Genomic DNA, 21,642 nt, shown 5'->3' with positions numbered 1-21,642 from the left:
GTACCTCTTCAAGCTAGTGTTTCTAGCTAATTAAATGGGTGTAAATTTTATGGTGGGAAAGAACTCTGCTGTCTATAATGCTTTCCTTCAATGTGCATAATGATAAATAATTTTAAATATTAAAAAAAAAGGTATATCACAATTTCAGGGTTGGAAATCGAAACATGTAGACCGTAGGGGTTCTGGGGTTCCAGACAACAAACCAACTTGCCTTTCAGACTCTCGGCAAGCATTTCAGAAAGATTTTTTTTTTCTTTTATTCAAATGCTCATGAATCTGAATTGCCGGGTATACACCTGAGAGACCCAGTGAAGGATATGTGTTGAATCTGAATATGTATTTTCCACCCCGAGAAGAACAGCACTATGAGGATTATGAAGCACAGGAGAGCGGATGGGGGAGTGGTGGATTATACAGCCCTGGCATGCACACGGGCTGACTCAGGGCCGTTGCCAGATGATAATAACTTCTTCCATTTGGCCAGAGGAATACTTCTTAAGGGAGCAAAGTATCACTCTGTACAGTGTAAAATCTCGAAATAGTTTTGTTTGCTTTTCTTTCTTTTTGCTTCCTTAAACACTTGAGATGAAAACCGTGGAAGACAAAACTGTTTCTGATAGGATGCCATCCTCCAGAGATTGAAAGTATCCCATCAATATTGCAACACAAGTGGTGTCAGAAAATGAAGCAGAGTTTGTGTCTGTATACAAGACTTGACACAGTATCTAAATGTTTAGTTACTGTGTTTCTGGAAGGGAAAGGGCAACATGGCAATAACTCTGCAAGCAAATTAATGAGCATTCTGTCCCTTGGACAAGCAACTACAATCATTATATGGGAGGAAAGAAACAACCCAACTCGGCAATGCACATGCAGACTTTCAGAGAGATGACACTTGTTTTTATATTAAGAGATTTTATATTACAGTGTTGGTTACTGATGAGGAGGTAGCAAAAGCGTTTTTGCTTTTGAAAACTCTTGTCTCTTTTTTAAGCTTGCTTCTTGAGCATTAACTTTTTAGTTGTTTCAACTTCCAGAAAACCAGAAAGGAGGCAGAAAAAGAAGCAAAAACCTGGGAAGGAGGTGTAGATTTTTGACCTATCTATTTTGTTTCTGAATTGAATTATCATTAAAATTGTTCCTATTTATCATTAACATTTGTAGAAATGTGTTCTCTGGTTGTAGATTTATTATTCATTTACTTACCTATCAATTTATATTTTTACCTACTCATGCTTTACCCACTGGCACCCCTGGCTTTGGAATAATTTAAAGGGGGCTTACAAAACATTGTAAAACAAGAATTAGAACAGAGAAAGAAAAAGATGGAGGAAATGGATCAGGACATACATGAGGGTCAGAAATGAGGCTTTTCCATGAGCAAAGGTTCTGTATGGTGGATTTAGTGGGTTTCACAAAGCACTCTTATGCCCCACTGCAAGGAGGAAACATGGTTATGATGTTATCTGTGATTCACACCAGGAGGATCAGCAGAGGGAATTTTATAACAGGTAAAGGCTAATTAGATAATAATCACAAAGGCAACAGATATCGACTGAACTTAACAATTCCAATACCCTATCAGTCATTCAACAGTATTGCTAGAGCTGTGATCTTGGTGTAGGACCCATAAACTCCCTGTGACCTATCATTCTCCAATGTGTCTCCTGCCTTCTTCAATTTAGGGTTGTTTCATCCATGTATCCCAATCCCTACCTCCTTAGCTCACCTTGTGCTTCTCAAACTCAGCCCTTGATAATATTTTGTCATATACGTCTACTCGTTATGACCTATTGCCCCTTCAAAATTCAAAACTTTAATGTGAATGCAAGAAATCACAGTGAATCTTTTAAAAAACTGCTGAAAAGGACATTTCCAATAGTTTTTGTGTCTCTTAATTTGAAAATAATTTTACCTGATGCCCCTGATTACTGAATATTATTTACCACTTATTTAATTTATTGGGGGGTGGCATGTCTTTACCTATTAGACCACAGTGCTAGTTCAGCAGGTAAGTTCCCTTATGCTATATACCTGAAGGGAGAACGTTTTGAATCTACAATGGAAACACATTCACATTTGGGGACATGTTCGGTTTTGTCATTGAAAGAAGTGCAGGAACCTGGTAATATTTTCTGGTTTCTTTACAGACCAAGTGATGCTAAGACAGACTTCCTGTGTTATGATTTATACAGTGTCCACTCTGCCTTTCTTCCTGTCATCATTTGTCAGATGTCTGGGTGTGTCGTGAAGCCCAGTAGTAGCATTTGATCATATGGCACTGGCACAACTGTGAAATAAAATAGGCTCTGTTAATGATAATGGGTTTTTAAAGATATTTAATCCCTTGCAAGGGGCCTTCTGGGCACCTCAGTAAACACATCTATCTCATGGTGATCATCCCATTAAGCAGATGGGCTGGGCTGAGTGGGAAATATACAGGTTGCTCAAAATGGTAATGACAGAACCATCTTCCTATGACTTACACCTTTTTCTTTTTTACAGTGTACCTATCACATGTTGCCTTTATTTATGAATTTTCATTTCAGTCATGGAATGTAATAACCAAAACAAATATTTTTTTCTCTCCTCAGAATCAGGGAACATCAATATACTAAGTGTCATCTAATAAGGGATTTTGCAAATGATATTCTCCAAATCCTTAAAATGTATTAGAGCTTCAAAATATAATGTATACTTTCCCCAATCATTCTACAGCCTAAAACTACTGTGTGTCTAAAATGCCCCAAGCACAAGGTTAGGCATTCACTGTATATAGTAAGGAATAAATTTTCAACATCTGGGGCAGTTTTTAATTGTCTTTAGAGACTTTCATTCCTTTAAACGACAAAGAAAATTTAAAGATGAAGATTAAGCCATACCATTTAGAAAATTATTTGCAGACTTGAAGGATTTTATTATTGACAAAGCAAAAAATTGATGGTAAATATTTTCTTAAATATTAATTTAAATATTAATATATTGAAGTATTTAATTAAGAAATCAAGAGGCTATGATAAAAGCTCATAGAGAAATCATTTAACTGTTACTGTTTTTCATTCATAAAGAGATTTAAAAGGGTGGCTCACACAATTGTGGCTCTGACATGGTTGAAATATGCAGGGCAGGCATATTTCAGCCATGGAAAATGGATAACCAAAAAGGACCTACTGTATAGCACAGGGAACTCTGCTCAATATTATGTGGCAGCCTGGATGGGAGAGGCGTTTGGGGGAGAATGGAAACATGTATATGTACAGCTGAGTCGCTTTGCTGTGCACCTGAAACTATCACAACATTGTTAATCGGCTATACTCCAATATAAAATAAAAAGTTACAAAAAAAAAAAAAAAAGAATTCCTCCGTCTTTAGGAAACCTCAGTCTTTGGAATGGAGACCTTCAGCTGATTGGAGAAGGCCCACCCACATTATCCAGGGTCATCACCTTTACTTAAAGTCAACTGACTCTAGTTTTTAATCAAGCTTACAAAATACCTTCACAGCAATATCTAGATAAATGATTGATGAAATACCTGAGTGCTATAGTTAACATATATAAACTTATCTGGCTAAGTTAACATATAAAACGAATTATCACACATAGTGTAGAATTAACCAGTGTAGACAGATACTATATGAGGGGTTAAGTATCACATCAATAGATTTTAAGCCATAGATGCTGATGTCAGCAAACATCCAGTTGAATATTTCTGCTTCCAGTTCTTGACAACAATTCTGTTTTTAGTGACAGCAGAACATGCATGGTGATGGGGGGAGGGCTCTGTGCATGTTTATCCAACGAGCACTGATTATTCATATAGGATTAGGGTTACTGTGTAATAACAACACTGTAATAAAACGAGAGCCATTTATACCAAATGTCTGTCTGAAGCATCTTCAACTCCTCTCTCCTGCCTCAGACCCTCACAGGTGATAAAGGGGTAACACACACCACCCTTTAGGGCGGTTTGGACAATTCAGATCCCTTCCAAAATGTATTAAATTATTTTGAAAAATGTAAATTGTACTGTAATTCTCACTTCACACATGAGAATTCAGAATTCAAGCAAAACTGAACATAAATCTAAAAGCTACAAAAACTCCATGAACGCGTGGATTGCACACTATGTCTCTTCTCGCCCACAGGAGAAAATTCCCCATCTTTGTTAATATAACATCATTCTCTCTGCTTCTCAGCGTAATACTCATCCTCTCGATTAAATCAAAATACTTCTCCAGGTAAATCACTGGGGAAAAATGTTCCCAAGTTATTTAGTCTCCTCAGCATTACAGTTTCAGAATATTTCCCCAAACACCAAAAAATTTTCCCAGATATTCATCTTTGACACGATGAAAAATGCCATTTAAAAAGTCTAGCCACAGATTCTTTGGGCTTCCCTGGTGGCTCAGTGGTTGGGGGTCCGCCTGCCGATGCGGGGGACACGGGTTCGTGCCCCAGTCCAGGAGGATCCCACGTGCCGCGGAGCGGCTGGTCCCGTGAGCCATGGCCGCTGAGCCTGTACGTCCGGAGCCTGTGCTCCGCAACGGGAGAGGCCACAACGGTGAGAGGCCCGCGTACCGCAAAACAACAACAACAACAAAAAAACAGAAGATGATAAATACTGGCAAAGATGTGGAAACAAAGGAACCTTTGTACACTGTTGGTGGGAATAAAAACTAGCACAGCCACTGTGGAAAACAGTATGAAGCTTTTACTCAAGAAATTAAAGCTACAACTACCATATGATCCAACAGTTCTACTTCTGGGTACGTATTCCAAAGGAAGCAAACTCATTACCCTGAAGAAATACCTGCACTCTGAGATTCACTGCAGCATTATTCATAATAGGCAAGATATGGAAGCAACAACCTAAGTGTCCATCGATGGTGAATGGATACAGAAGATGTGAGATACACACACACACACACACACACACACAGAGGAATATTATTCAGCCATAAATAAAGAAAAAAACCCTCTCCATTTGTGACAACATGGATGAACCGAGAGGACATTATGCTAAGGGAAATAGCCAGACAGAGAAAGGCATACTGAATGATATCATTTATATGTGGAACCAAAAAGAAATCTTAAGTAAAACTCATAGAGAACAGAATGGTGGTTTCCAGGGGTCTCAGGGGTGGGGGAACTAGGGAGAGGCTGGTAAAAGGGGACAAAGTTTCAGCTACAAGATGAAGCTTAATAAGGAATGATGAGCTAATGTATAACATGGTGGCTATAGTTGGTAATACAGTATTATATAATTGGAATTTGCTAGGAGAGTAGAAATTAAGTGTTCTCAACAAAAAATCTGTAAATACATGAGATGAGGAATGTGTTAATTAACACTAGAGTGAATCCTGACATGACATATATGTATATCAAAGTCGTGTGGCACACTGTAAATATATTACAATTTTATTTGTCAGTTATACCTCTATAAGGCTGAAGAAATAATAGTAAAGGTAAACACAGAGCAGGTCGGGCTGAACATGGGGAGATGAGGAGAACGGATCTTCCCAGCTGGCTCCACGCCCCTCACCTGGCCTCCTGTCGCAGCTGCCCAGACTGCATGGGATTTAAAATCCATTCACCTAAACTGCAGCTCACGCCTTCGCTTCCACACAACACGATTGGCCGTATTGGTAACCAGTGGTGTGTAAGACCCTAGTCTGTAAGCTCGTGTTTGTTTGAGTTTTAAATCCTTGTAAAAGGGGGTTAATCAGAGGAAATCTCTATACATGGGGAATGGCAACCATCCCTACTTCACTGTAGTGTTGTAGAGCTTAAATAAGATGGTACACTGAAAGCACGCAGTGCCAAAGTAAAAGAAAAGGGAAGAAAAGGGAAAATAGAACACTTACAATGTGTGCTGACTACTGGCACTTACTCCTTAGTTCATGGAAGTACTTAGTGACTGAGAATTATACATAGTTTCCTACTTATCGGGAATACATATATAAGTAAGTATATATACACATATATAATAATATAGTTACTATATATAAATAGGAATATATCTGAATATGCATATAAGTATATATATACATATATGATATAATTATAATTATATATATAACTTATTGGGTATATATGAATATGTATAAGTATATATGCATATATAATTATAATTATAACTGAATGGGAATATATAAATAGCTACATATAAGTGTATATACATATATATACACATATATAATGATATAATTATAGAACTTACTGGGAGTATATATATATGAATATGTATATATATAAGTGTATATATATAAGTGTATATATACTTATACTGATATAATGATAATTATATATAACTTATTGGGAATATATATGAACATGTATATATTTAACTGTATATATATACATATACAGTGATATAATTATATATAACTTATTGGGAACATATACTAACTATATACAAAATTATATATATAATCTGTGTATATAACTGTATATGTGTAGTTTTATACACATTTTTACAAATACATAAAATCTGTATATATATATATATACACACACATATATATACAGATTTTTATTTGCAGTAAACTGTTTTTATTTGGAGTAAAATGGTAGCATTTCTTCACAGGAAAATTCCCAGGAAACTTCACACTCTGTCTCCTCCCTAAAAGCACATAAGTGCACTGTATATTGAACATATTTACTTTACTAGGGAAGGACTTCGCAAACACAGAAGCAACACTGTGAAAGAAGACAATCACTTCCTTGCTTCCAGACACATTTTGCTTCCTCAGTCCACGATGTTCTGACTAGCCTCCCTTAGAGGGACCTTTCTAGACTCTGGATCGAGTAGCAAGGAGTGTGGCACATAACCTACTTCATCACGGGTCGAAGCAGCCTGGGAAACACAAATAAGCAAAACAAGCTGAGACCTCTCTGACTTTGATTTGCACAAAGCAGTCACAATAGTCAGCATGATGACGGCCTAGGCAATGGAAAACTAAATCCTAGGTTTCTATAACGTCACCTTTTGGCATCCAGAGGGAAAAAGGTTAAAACTGGCTTCGAAACAGTCATGGCCGTCTCGTATTTCACAGCCCAGGAGCCATGACAAGAAGACAGAAGATCATTTTTATGACGATGAATTTTGAACTTCAGTAAAGAAAAAGGCAACCTCAAAAAGAGTGAGTACCACCGTTTGGGCAGTGGAAGCACGCACGGGGGAGCCTGCAGGATGAGAAGCAGCTGCCCGTGAAATGCACGTGTGTCCTGCTGGTCATGTCCCAGCCCCTCCCAGTATAATGCAGAGGTCCCAAGAATCACGACCTCTCTGGCAGTTAGGGAATAAACATCCTAACAAAACTGTGTGCAAGGTCAAGGGAGCTAAGGAGAGCCCTGCTCCTGAGGAATGTAGCAAAACTCTTTAATTCCAAATTAATTCCAGGTTAATTCCCTGGATTGGGTGAGCTCTAGGAAGAAACCACATCTGAAATGAGGAGCTGGAGGGATGCCAAGAAACCTGTCCCTGAAAACTTTTTTCCAAAACATTTTCCTTTAAAGCTTTAGAGCTCCTATTCCAGAGATCAAGTTTTTCAGCGAAGTGCTTTTCCCCTAGTCAGGTCCTATTTTAAAACAGAAATGCCACCGTGAAAGGAGTGAACGCCCCCAGAGAAAGAATTTCTCAGAAGCTTTCTCTGTGCTACAATGAGCATCTCTGGGAAGCCTGTGATTCTTCCCCAGGTGGAAGGAGTAAAGGGAGAAGCTCTGAGATGAGGACCCAGGTAGAGGCCAGCTGGCGGCCAAAGCAGGGCCAGCCAGACCTTGACCTTAGCAGCTGTTAGTGAGTGAACACAACTGCAGCCCTTTCTTAGCTTAACAACACCTACGTACTCTGTCTGCACATGCAGTGGTTTTGCAGCCCTGAGCTACTCTAAGGTGTCCCAACATCTGTCTCAGAGGCTGGGGTAGATGTCACCACCCCCCCAACCGAGTGCACAGAGGGCTGACACGGCCCATCCTGGGTCGCCAGGACAGGAGGATGACGGGCAGCCACAAGCACAGCTTTGCACTCTCACCCCGGGCAGAAGCAACTCCTAACGCTCCTGCTAATTCATTCACTGTATCCCTTAAAGAATGACTTAAATACTTTCAATAATGTCCTTTAATTAAGTGTCTGCTAATTTTAAAATGGGATGTGTAATGAAGTCTTCTCATCTTAAATCTCCTTGAAGTTTCTTAAAGGCCAGGAGTCAGCCTTACGTTTCATTTGCTTTGCCTGCAAGTAACATCCACTGCAAATAACACATGCTCAGTGTCCAGGGTTTTCACTCCAGAATATGAATCTAGAATATGATGCAGGTGAACTTTACGTTTCTAGAAGTACAGCCATCTCTACTCCTTGATTTTGCTTGTGGCTGTGCATCCTAAAGCATTCCTAACCTCAGAATATATTTTCTTTGAAAACTCAGATAAGGGGGGTGACAACTGCTTGCCTCTGCCTCCAGTACAAAGTCACATCTCAGACATCTTTCCCTCTTGTATCCTCAGGACGCGTGTGAGGACCAGGTCCACAAGGCAGGACCCTCATCCTTCCACTGCTGCCAGAGCTGGAGGAACGGTGTTGTAGCTCAGCACCCACAGTGGATCCACAGGTAACTGGATGCTTGAAGAGCATGAGAACACATCAGCCTCATAGCCACGTCGGAACACAGGTGGTGGAAGGACTGAAACTTTGTTCCAACCTAACTTGATCTAAAATTAAATCATGATTTAAGTGATGGCTACATTTGAAAAGTCTGAATGTTTTTGGTATGACGACATGAATGGGTATTATTGATATATCAAATGATGATTTTGACGATAAAATAACCATCTGAACTTGGTGTGAAAGAATCATACATACTGTCATTTTAATTCATGGAAGATGAAATCTGACATTCCCCCAGGAGAAAGGGGGATGTTTGGATGAAATGTTCATCAACAAGAGAACTTCTGGAAAGTTGTCAGACTAGAATGCAGAGTTAGGTAATTTTTAAAAAGCAGCTCATTTTATTCAAACAATCTCACCTGGCATTTTGTCACTCAGGAAAAGTCGTTAGTCAACATGTGATTGAGTTATTTGACAAAAGTGCCATTTCCCGTTTACTGTATTATTCATATCGAATTACTCAACCACTAAGTAGCCTGTGTTAGATGCAGCTCTGAAATTAAAGACGTGTTTACATGGGAGGTCTTGAAATTTTCAAACATGCTCGAAAATAATGACTTTTTTTGTGACAGGCAGTGGTCAAATAGGAAGTTGTCAAGTTGTGTGGGTTTTCTCTTACAAAATCACTGCTTGCCCAGAGCACCTCCTAACTTAATCAAGTAGGAAGCCCAGCAGAGTGAAGTGGGTCCTGAACCCTGAAATCTGCTTTGTGAGCATAGATGCACTGCAGTGAAGACAGCAGCCCAGCCCAGGAGAAGATGTCGCTGGTAGCTCATCTGTGACTAAGCAGGAGACTGGAGTCCTGGGTGATGAAGCAGTTCCGGGTCTGCCTGCCACAAGGATGTGGCCATGAGAATCCTCGGGTCTGTGCTTACTCAAGAAGCAGCTGCAAGAAAATTCACCGTCGTTGACATTAAGCACTCCAGAAATACAATTAAGGACCCTGAGGCCAGATTTTCATGTTTCGCAATTGAAATGCTGCTGTGGACCCAACCAAACTCTGAGCAAAAGGGAGGAAGGAAAACTTCCAGGGAAATTGTCAAGGAAATGCTGGTCCGTTAGCATCAAGCGGACCTCTACAGGCTTCAGCTTCTCAATTAGCTTTGGGAACGTCCAATAAACAGATATTTGTATGTCGCTGTGGTCTGGGCCCAGTTGTGGGAGCTGGCTTTTGGTGGCAGTGAACTGTGTCTTCAAAGTATTTCTGAAATCACAAAATGGTAAATACTCTGTTTATGCTGCCTTCTGGCCCACTGGATTTCCTGTCCACGTTTAGAGAGCTGCCGAGTCTTTAGTGCTCAGGACTCTGCTTGTGCTTTTTTCTCTCTTCAAGTTGTGATTTATATTCCCCTCAGCTCCACCAGGCTCTCGTAGTTTCCACAGGCTGCAGCTGCCCGTTCAGATGTGTTCTGTTCCTAGTAACATTCTGAAAATACAAATGATGACTGTGCCCATTGATTTTGCATAAGATCTTTCTCAAGGATTTTTTTTTTTTTTGCTCTCTTTATATGCTTTGGGATTTGACGATTCAAATTACACGTTTAGAACTTTAGATAATCTATTTAGTAAACCAGAACTCCCAATCTTAGGACTGAATTTTAAATACGAGGCAATCAAACGCAATGAAATATTTTTAAAGAAATAATACCACCATTTTGTGTGGTATTTTTGACTTTTAGGGTAATTTTATTTCTGTTTCTTCATGTAAACCTCTAGATAATCTTATTTTATTTTACAAGTAAGAAAAGAGAGGCCGAGAGAAGTGAAAGGGATTAATGCCATGCTCTCACTTTGGAGGTCAATTCTCGTGACTAAATGAATAAATTACTGTATTTTCAACATGCTACCAAAACAAAGGCATTTTCTTATATTCAATAAGGGAAATCATCAAAGTGGAGAGTAAAATTCAACACGGAATTATTTCTCTGACTGGAGCATGAATTATTTGAACTTTTAGCGCTCCTGTGTATTCACTGCCTAAATTCCTGTAGATGTGATTTTTTTATCATTTCCTTGAAGAAAAAATAATCACTTAAATGATATTGGCCTGTTTTTCTTGTTTGTTTTTTGTTTGTTTGTTTAAAGTACTGGTTACATAAGCTTCTAGCACAACCCAACTTTAGAATTCCAATTTTTTAATACTGTCACTTCTTTCTAAAATTTCACTTACTATTTGCTAAAGTAAAAAGTCAAGCCAGTTGTGTGACGAAGTGACTCTCGGTGCAATCTCAGATCTTTGTAACCAGTTTGCCTGGATCCTTCTGTGTTTCCTCCCTGGAATGAGTTTTGCCTCTGCCATTCCTTAGGAAGGAATACGGTTCCGAAAGGAAGTGTGATCACACACTGCCACAGGGCTCTCTTGCATTATTCTTATTGATCAGACAACATTTATCTTTAATGTATTAATAAGCCATGTATTTAAGGCAGTTCACATTTGATTATAAAAACAGCAACTGATTATAACCAGGGTTAGCAGGGATTTTTCCAGCAGGTTCGTTTAAACACTTCTTATGGGAATAAACACAGTGTCAGTTAAAATCAAGACACATATATATATTAAATGTCTTGGCAAGTTTTCAGAATCTATCTCATGGAAAAAACTGGCTATTCACACATACATGTTGACATTTATTTCACTGTTATGTGATATAGCAAAGGAAAACAACCCCACCAAAATATGAAGTAGGAAAACCAGCTAAATGCCCAAACTAAAGAACTAGTGAAAAAAAAACAGATAAAAAATAAAACTATTCACAATGATTAAGTGGAAAAAGCCAGTTAACAATGTTATCGACCATATGATGACTGTTGATTTTTCTCTTCTAACAGCATATTCTAATGAGATCACAGATAAAGAGTTATTTGATGACAAATCTTCTGTTTGTTTCACAGCAGTCAAATCTTCTGTTTGTTTTACAGCAGTTAATTCTTTCTTGCAAGCATACTGTATTGGCAGGTGAAATGTATGGAAATAAAATTCTAATAAATCCCTGTATGTTGCCTGAAAATATGCAAATTATTACTTTTAATGAAGGTTTCTGCATCCAACCGTGGCTTATGCAGAGCTGTTCGCAGAGCGTGGAGTGAGGGCCCAGCCTGTGTCCTGAACTTGCTTAGAAATGTCTCTCCTGCACCCGGATTTGCATGTCCTTCCAAAGGCCACACTCTGCTTGGTGCTAGGGAGACTGTTTTCAAAAGAATACTTAACTTTTACATATTTACCTATTTTTGTGACCTGTCATACTCTACTAGTGAAGCATATGCATAATATTAAGATTATCTGAAAATATGTGACAATATTCCTGAAGTTGTTTTTTAAAAATAGCATGCATCCCAAATCATTCTTGTATAAGTAGAAATACACTACTGAAAACTACCAAACTCTCTCGTCTTTCTATAATTTAGAAGAAAAAAAAGTAAAACTGAAAAGGAAAACATTGTATCACTACAGTATTTCTTCATTTTTTTTATTCTTTGATTTCTTGGAAATAAAAATGTGATAGGAAGTGTTCTCTCATTTTCCAGGGCTAGTGACTATTTTATTGATAAACTCATATAAATCAATGAATTTGCCATAATTTGAGATTTAGTAGCTAGTTCCCAGAAATCAGCAATGGTTTTGTACAGACACACACACAACTTTTTGTATGTGTGTCTGTGTATACACAAGCATGCATACACACATTTATTAGCTGAAAGTCCAAAGTCAGAAAATCTTTCGTTAATAACTCTTTTTAAAAATATATATATAAATGCCTTAGATAATTATTTTCCCTGAGTTTTAATTTAGAAGCCAATCATGCTTTGGGTGTTTCATTTCTCTTCCCCTTCAAGCATTCTCTGATGAGTCGAAAGAAACTGAATCAAATATACAGATTTCTTAAGTGGGGGAATTAAATATGTATTTTATTTTTATTTGGGCCAGATATTCAAAAGAGTATTGCAAATAACAGCATATAACCACCTATTAAAATGTGGTAATTTGTTTTTAAGTTTGGGCAATAAAAAAGAAAATGTTTTATAGTATTTATAGATTTAGTCCTCTCAAAATATTTAAATATTTCCTTTCATAACTCTTGACAATCCTATTTCTTTTCATAATAATAATAACCCTTGCTCATGATAAACTTTCAGTAATGGGTGAAAAAGCAGTTTAAACGGCTTATAAAACAGGGTGTGTCTTTAAATGTGTTAGCAATTCAGTCATTCATGAACAGCTAGGTATAGAGTATATAATAAGATAATTAACATATATTGCCAGATTTAAAGTAAAATCAGCCTGATACCATGTTAGTTTAAATTATTTAAAATAATATATCAGATTGATCAGCTATTATAATAAAATTATCTTGATTAGATGGAACAAATCCCAACCAACATCTGTTAAGAACCCAGAATTTTCTTTACCTAAACTGTTGATGCTGGACTAATCTGTAGTGTTTAAAATGAGATATGTATTTTAAACTATTTTAAATCTTATTTGGCAAATACATAGCTTCCCATTGAAGTTTATTTCATAACCTTAAAAAAACTACTTTTAATGATTTGAAAAGTATGATACCTGTTTATATGCAACATATGTGATTGGCTTACTGCCAAATTGTGTCATGATTAAAAATGTAAACTTATAAAATAGTTGACATAATTGCTGGGAGTAACTTATTGATGAATATAAATGAGTTTGATTAACAGAAGATAACCAAAATCAGAATAACAAAAAGCCAATCAATAAGTAATTAAATAAAGACTCTCCTTCCTCCCAAAGGGTATTTTCAAATTCTCACAAGGGGCATGCATACTCCAAATCTGCTCACAACAGCTTTACGGCACAGTGGCAAGAATCTTGGTCTCGAAGACGGGGTGTGATCTACACACTAGACAATCTACCATTTTATTTAACATCTTTAGCCAAGATTTTTAATTGTAGAATAATGACTGTCTCATAGTTTTCATGAAGATTCAATATCATATTTTATATATTTATTATAATAGACATAGAATGTGCTTTGTAAGATGACTATGATAATTAAATACTGAGGCTTCGGTCATGATGGGCAGGTGAAATTAACCAACCCAGAAGCTGATAACTAACAACAACTTTTCTGAGAAATCTTTCTTAGAGTCTCTACATTCAAATCGTGTCCAATAGTTTGCCTTTCTTCCTTCAAAAACTAAACATTACCCAGATGTCTTTCTGGTTGTGGCCACGCAGCGATGCCCCAAAAGTAGCCCCTGCGTCCAGCAAAATCACTCTGCTTAACTCCTATGTGTATGCTAAACACTCAGCTTCTAGTAGCAGTTTTATTTACATATGAATAAATACTTTGTCTATGCCATCCATTCCTTTGCTATTTATTAATATTATTAGATAGAAACAACTATACGAGAGAAAGGATTGTTGCAAATTTATTTTGTTTTTCCCCTTTGTTATACAGTATGATTTTGGAACTTCAACTGGAAAATGTTTGTAGACATCAGTGATGCTCTGTGCCTTTTAGTGACATGAGCTAAATCGGACATTTCCTTTTCTAACCATTAGATGGAACCCATTCACTCCCCCTATAAAAATTCAGTTAAAAACACTTACTAAATCACAGGGGAATGACTGTCAGGGCAGGAGGGAGGAGGGAGGCTCTTCAGCCACAGGCTGCTGTGATGTCTTCTCTCATGTCAGGAGGGTGGCCCGTCCTTTACCTGAAAGAGGCTGCACACCTCATGTGACTTAGGAAAAGGGTTCCTGGGAATAAAACTCCTGTGGCTTCACAGCAGTGCTTAATAGTACTGATTTAGGAAATGGCCAGGAGATGATTAATTTAAAGGCCATGGTTGGCACCCACTTCATAATATGCAAACTAAAAAAAGAGGGAAAATCGTGGCCACATAGTCAGAAGTATTCCCTGATAACGTACTTTCGAAAACTGCTTGTGTATTTTTATTTTTACTCAAAGCCATATTGTTCATATATAATTTCTAGTTATTGTAGCCCTTTGTTATTTAAATAGTAAAACAATACTGTTTTCCTTAGTTGCAATATTAATGGAAATGAACCAGCTTCACAGATATTTGCAGCATGTTTTACCAATCATTAACATTAAAAATAATGAGAATGAAAGTGGGAGAATTATTTAATATGTACTGATAGAAATCTACACTTCACGTGCTAGAAATTTTTGCCTGAAACTAGTAAGAACCTAATAGAGAAAACATTAACTATAGGGTAGAAATTCTATAGCAAAGATGCACAACCCACAATTTTATTTTTATTTATTTATTTATTTATTTTGCGGTACACGGGCCTGTCACTGTTGTGGCCTCTCCCGTTGCGGAGCACAGGCTCCGGACGCGCATGCTCAGCAGCCATGGCTCACGGGCCCAGCCGCTCCGCGGCATGTGGGATCTTCCTGGACCGGGGCACGAACCCGTGTCCCCTGCATTGGCAGGCGGACTCTCAACCACTGCGCCACCAGGGAAGCCCCACAATTTTAAATAAGAAATGACTTGTGCTTATTTTCAGTCACTTATGTGCAAGTTTCATGAATACTTTAAACATGATTTTTTTAAATTAAAAATTTATCTTTTTAAGTTACTCTTACCTGTCAGAGTAAATTCATGAATTTTTCTCATATGGTCAATGCTTCTTTAATTACTAAACCAGAAAAGTAAATATTACCAGGCTGGTAAAGATGCTTAGGTTACTTTCAAGTTGTATATTATTCATTAGCATGAAACACATCAGGGCAAGATTTTCTACCCTTTTATTTATTAATGCATCTGTTTCTAAGGTCTAGAAAAGCAACTAACACATGAAAAGTGAATACATATTTGTTGAATAAAGTCAAATTATACTATTAAAAGCTCCTACTGATCTTATCAATATTATCCATTAAGGGCAAGTAAAACAAGACAGGATTTGCATAAGCAATAATGACATCACTGCAACATACTTTTCCTACCACCGTGACCACCTTCATCAACTGTGGTCAAGACTTCCCTGAAAGGCTACTGCTCCAAGATCTTCTATCAACTCCTTTACTCTCCACAAGAACCTGATGAGTCCCTACTCTTAGTGCTGTCTTAAAGATGATGAAAATGTCTCAGGAAACACCTTCTCTGGCAGAAGGGTTTGAAGCATTGTATCTGCTTTCATGCCGTTGAAGCTCTTCCTAAGTCATCCAAATCTCTAATTTCTATACAAATAGATTTTCTATACCCTACCTATTCACACTGCATACTTTTTGTCATTGTAAGATAACAATGAATATTTTTGCCCATAAATTGTTTGTCAGTGTTTTGGATTAATTTCTTTGGATAACTTCTGGGACTACTGTTTAGGGTAAAATGGTATACACATGTTTCACGGTCTTGCCAAACTTCTCTCTAAATAGAAAAAAATAACTCCTAGAATAGGGGATTGTGTATGTCATCATATTTTTGAGCCTTTAATAAGTCTTATAAAAATCTAATTAAGGGACTTCCCTGGTGGTGCAATGGCTAAGAATCCACCAGCCAATGCAGGGGACACGGGTTTGAGCCCTGGTCCAGGAAGATCCCACATGCCACAGAGCAACTAAGTCCATGCGCCACAACTACTGAGCCTGTGCTCTAGAGCCCGTGAGCCACAACTACTGAGTCCGCATGCCACAACTACTGAAGCCCGCGCACCTAGAGCCCATGCTCCACAGCAAGAGAAGCCACCGCAAGGAGAAAAGCCTGCGCACCGCAACGAAGAGTAGCCCCCGTTCGCCGCCAACTAGAGAAAGCCCGTGCGCAGCAACAAAGACCCAACACAGCCAAAAATAAACAAATAAATAATTTACCATAGTAAATATTCCAAAATCTGTAATAAATTATAAAAAAAGCTAATTGGGCAAATATTTTACCTTTAATTTTGTTTTCACTGAAATATGTGGTTAATTAGTGAAGTCAGTATATATTATATATTATATACTATGAAATAAAATGATCACATATATATAAACTTAGGTTTATATAAGTTTATTTATAACAAGTTTATATATTAATACATAGATATACAATATATATATAGAGAGAGAAGGAGAGAAAGATGTATTTACGCTCTATTTTGTGTGGTTTGTTTATTTCAATTCTTGGATCACTTAACTGTACCCTTGTGAATTTTTTTTCTGGGTCATGTGCAAACCCTTGGACTATTCAATATGGTCAGACTGCATATTTAGTGTTGGAGGCCAGTTACTGCAAACCCTCAGATATAGGGAGAATTCGGAGCCCAAAAAAGAGTGGAGGCTGGGCTTCTATGGCAATAAGTGTCCAGTGCAGGTGAGTACTCTTGTGTGTGTGGGAGAAGTTTGGTCCATCAACCCTGGTTACAAAGCTAACAATTAGCAGAGTTAACACCGGGACCTGCATCTGATATGTTCACCACCCAGAACCAATATTCTAAACTATTCGACAAGTGAAATATTTATTTCTTATCTTAAAATGTAACAGCTTATCTTCTTTCTCCAGATTAGAGGGGGATATACAGACAGGATTTTTACTTCAATTGCCTTCCTTTCTTTTTCTCAGCTTCACTGAGGTATAATTGACTTTCACAGTGAGTTTTATACTTTTGCATGTTTTCCTTTTACTCACAGCATCCTTTTGTTTCTTCTTGAAGACCTCCTATAACATTTCTGGTAGGGCCAGTCTAGTGTGATGAACTCCTTCAGCTTTTGTTTGTCTGGAAAATTTGGACTAATTGCTTCCAAGCACTGGTGCAACTCACCTGAATGGATCTCCTTTTAATTCTTTCCTGTTTCATTTGTGTCTCCCCAAATCTCACGCTTTCCCTGCTACTTGGAACAGTCTTACCAGACTGTTGTCTTTACTACTATCCTTTTCCACTTCACTTCATTCATGGCTTTTCCCATAATTTCTAGGTATGTGCTTTTTCATATGTTTGCAGATTACAGACTCTATGAAGGCAAAGGCATTGCTCACAGCCTAGAAAAGGTATGTAAAAACTCAAATGGAATGAATTAATCAACGATCTTGGTCTAGGTCGATGGTCTCTCCAGATAGAGAAGAAAACAGAATTAATTTGAGCTACATTAACCACTTACCTAAATGGTTGAACAGGGATTTGTCTGACTTCAAAGCCCTTACTTGTTTCACTATGTTAAGAAAACTTTCTTTTTATACTATTGTTTAAAAATACTTTTACTTTTAGAGTCTAGATTTATGTCAAAGCCAAATATTACTAGGATTTCTCCAGATACATGCCCAGGAGTGGGACTGCAGGATCATCAAACCATAATTTGAAACGATACATGCACCCCTATGTACATAGCAGCACTATTTACAGTAGCCAAGACATGGAAGCAACCTAAATGTCTATCAACAGATGAATGGATAAAGAAGATGTGGTATATTTATACAATGGAATATTACTCACCCATAAAAAAGAATGAAATAATGCTATTTGCAGCAATATGGATGGACCTAGAGATTATCATACTAAGCGAAATAAACCAGACAGAGAAAGACAAATATCATATGATATTGCTTATATGTGGAATCTGAAAAAAAAAAGGTTCAAATGAACTTATTTCCAAAACATAAATAGACTCACAGACATAGAAAACAAACTCATGGTTACCAAACGGTAAGTGGGGAAGAATAAATTAGGAATTTGGGATTAACATATACACACTGCCATATATAAAACAGATAACTACTGAGGACCTACTCTACAGCACAGGGAACTATACTCAATATTTTGTAATAGCCTTTACGGGAAAAGAATCTGAAAAAATATATATGTGTATGTATAACTGAATCACTTTGATGTACACCTGAAACGAATGCAACATTGTAAATCAACTGTACTTCAATTAAAAATAAACAAACAAATAAATAATATTTTAGGAAAGAACAACTGGCAGGTACATGGGTTTTGTTCCCAGTTACACTTACACAACAAATATGAAAGTTTTATTAATTGATGGGGCTTCATTACCCACTTTATACACTCTCTATTGATTTTACACCAAAAGATAAAGCTTACTGAAAAACGGAATGTGTCCCATAAGGGATCAGGGCAAATAATTAAATGCATATCCTCCAAGGAAAGTAACACATAAAAGCATGTTTAGTTTCCAAATTGTTTAAATATATGATCGTCTTAGTCAAGAGATTTATTTCTCAAACAGGAGGAGGGCAGTTGATAGAAACTATTGTGTCTACTGTGAACAGTTCCTGATGATCTACATGTGCACTTCCTGCCCCACTTGGGTTTAAACAGAGTTCTTAAATACAGATTAATGTTCTGCAATATCAAAATGAAAATTTCACATTTCTTGCTATTTTAGTTAATAGAAAGATAATTATATTAGTTGGCCAGTATTTTACATATCATCCAGACTAAAGGTCAATGAATGAATCAGGAAATATGTATTTGAGGGTGTGAGGGTGTGTGTGTTCATAGGTCTATTGGGAGTGGCTTATAGGGAATTGCAGTCATCTTTGTGTCCATTTTTTTCCCACTTGTTTTGTTGTTTTCACCCTATTTTCTATGTTACAAAATCCTAAGATGAAACTTCCACAAGTAGACTTATTCTGAGTTCTCAAGCTGAAATGATCTATTAATTCCTCTGAGATTACAGTTAATATTCATTACATTTCTTATGATTACTTATCACATTCTACCTATTATAGTAAGTAATTCCTAAAAGATGATCCAACTAGATCATGGGCTCCCTGAAGATAAATTATGTCTCATTCCTTTCTGGACAGCCTGCCTGCCATACTGCCATATGTACCCAGCACAGCAACCTAAAATAGAAAATGAAAATAAATCTTGCTGAAGCAAGAAATGTATAAAGGGGTGTGTGTGTGTGTGTGTGTGTGTGTGTGTGAGAGAGTGTGTGTGTGTTTCTTCTTCTCTGAATTGTTTTGGGTATCATGCACTTGACTGAAAAAAATTACTTTGATGGACACTCACAGGTAATCTGCTATTGAATTTCACATTCTCCTGTTCAGAACATCAAATATTTTTATTCTTCTGGGACCCAGGCATAAAGTCCCAGGTTAAATTTTATTTTCAAATTTCATGCTAAAAAACTGAGAGAAATTTGGAAACTTCCCTTTGCTGCTAATGAGAGTATGGTAAATTACCAACTTCCTCTTTTTGCCACAGATGCCTGGAAATTGAAAATTAAATATTAATTTTGGTCTCTACCATTCTATTCATCTCCATTTAGAGTTAATTAATTCACTCCTCCTGGCTTTCCTTTTCTATTTCATTATATTATTCTGTGTTTTGCTCAAACAAGGCAATGGAAGTAATTTGTAAACATGGGTTATGGATAAATTCAATAAACAAAAGAATGGTAACGGATCTCTGGATCCATTTCACCCACATAATGGCACCCAAAGCTTGCGTGGACGTCTGCCTCTTATGTTCACCTTATAGCTTCTCCAGGAAACACATAGTACTTGAACAAGTGCTGAATGAGGTGGCTGTACATTTGAATTTTTACATCAGCCAAATCTGTCATCAAACTACTGCGTACTGAGAACCCCCATGGGAATAACAAAAATAACAAAAGGAACGGCAAGATCTGCCCTCAAGAAAAGCCTCGTCTCTAGTGAAGAAACAGCTCATCTCCAGCAAAACTGTGCTTATCAGTGGGACAAATCCTGTACCCTGGGACCCCCGGGGGCTGGGGTAAGTTGGTAATCACTGAACATGGAAAACTTCAGCTGCCCCATAACCTCACATGCCCCCAAACACCAACTGTTTGCACACTTCTTTCTTTACTTCAGTCTTTTTTACCTCTCATTTATAAAATATTTATAATTCATAGATTTATTCAACACATATTCTGTTTGTACTCTTGGAATCCACCTACCAATAAAGACATTATGGCAAGAAAGTCAACAATGTGTCCATATTTGTAAATATTTCAATACGCTCAGCAATGCAGCAATGCAATTTGGTAAAGGGTTTGAAAAACATAGATCCTCCTAGGGGCTAATGAATAGAATTAGGCATATTTGTGGGAAAGTAATTTGAATGAAAAGTGTCGTCTGCCTTGCTCACCCTCTTCGCAGTGGTATCGAAATGGCTCTTGCCCAGCTGGGCTCTAATTATCACTAATTGAATGCTCTGATATTGGTGTAAAAGATGTATCCCCAGTATATTACACGAGTGCATTACAGTACTGATGCTTTTAAGGGAAAGCAGCTTCCCTTTGGGGGGACATCCATTATTTACTGAGGTCCAGTCTACTCTTGATCACCTTCCCAATGCTCCCATTAGCTTTAATGAAAGGAACACAATATGGGAACAGTGAGCGGATGGGGAATTAGTGTCATAATATGCATTTGATTGCAAACCACAGGTTCCACTGCTTTTAAACTGTCTCCTAGAAGCGTGGGCTTTACAGCAATTAGAAGATGAGAAAAAGAAAAACAATATTGTGTAACACCTGGGCCACATGATGTCTCTTCCAGATGTACACAGTAGTACGTGGGCAACACAGAGCAACATTACACGGCTCTACTTTACCCATTTAAATATGGTACCCTTGTCCCTCATCAGACATTATAACTCCGGTCGGGGTGAAGCACACACAGACACAGGTACTGCAAAATCTCAATAACAGATATTGTGTTTTAGGTCAGGAAATGTAGGACATCGTCTCTTGGAGCAGACTGCAATATCTTCTAATGTATTCTGAATATTGTGTCGGGGTGCCAGGCAAGTATTATTTGATTTTGATTGCTACTACAAGATGCGAGAGGAATACTGATGAAAAGTTGAGGATGGCTGTGAAGGCGAACGGGAGAGAGAGAGCAGGAGACATGGCTGTTAAATTTGCTTTTAACTCACAGGATATGGTGTGTGTTGTGGACTGAATGTTTGTGTCCCCCCAGAAATTTACATGTTGAAGCCTTAATGTCCAATGGGATGCTTTTAGGAGGTGGAGCCTTCAGGAGGTAATTAGGTTTG

The 21,642-nt window shown here is 37.5% G+C and overlaps 1 protein-coding gene across 1 annotated transcript in view; it reads right to left on the bottom strand.

Annotated features, from left to right (window-relative positions):
- The window catches only part of CSMD1 (CUB and Sushi multiple domains 1), a 1,461,432-nt gene that overhangs the window by 817,362 nt on the left and 622,428 nt on the right, over nucleotides 1–21,642 (bottom strand). The window lies entirely within an intron of this gene.

Source organism: Mesoplodon densirostris, chromosome 20 (genome assembly GCF_025265405.1).
Source record: "Mesoplodon densirostris isolate mMesDen1 chromosome 20, mMesDen1 primary haplotype, whole genome shotgun sequence".
NCBI classification, from domain to species: Eukaryota; Metazoa; Chordata; class Mammalia; order Artiodactyla; family Ziphiidae; genus Mesoplodon; species Mesoplodon densirostris.
The sequence above is the reverse complement of the archived record's forward strand: the minus strand, read 5'-3'. Positions and strand labels throughout refer to the sequence as shown.